This window comes from Nestor notabilis, unplaced genomic scaffold (genome assembly GCF_000696875.1).
Source record: "Nestor notabilis isolate BGI_N333 unplaced genomic scaffold, ASM69687v1 scaffold6446, whole genome shotgun sequence".
NCBI lineage: Eukaryota > Metazoa > Chordata > Aves > Psittaciformes > Psittacidae > Nestor > Nestor notabilis.
Genome location: NW_009931394.1, coordinates 67195 through 67530, shown reverse-complemented (window position 1 = coordinate 67530; position 336 = coordinate 67195).

Below are 336 nucleotides of genomic sequence, written 5' to 3'. Positions count from 1 at the left end.
TAAATAAAAAATAAAAATAATACATTTTAATTCATCAGTGCATTATTTGTAGCTTTTGCTGCTTATTATTAAAACAGGCGCTTCAGATGCAAAGTAATAGAACCCATGTGGGTTTTTTTAGGACACTATTAGATTGGAAAAGTTTTGGGGGACAAAACACCTGGTTTTGTTCTAAAACTGAATCAATAGACTCAAAGATAAAATACTATTTTTAAGTGTTGAGAGAAATTGTATCTGTACATACACTGGTTTTAAGAGGAAAAATGTTACCTATGAAACAGAGGAGATGTTAGTGTGGGAGAGAAGAGAAAGATGTTAACCAGTTACTCCAAGGTG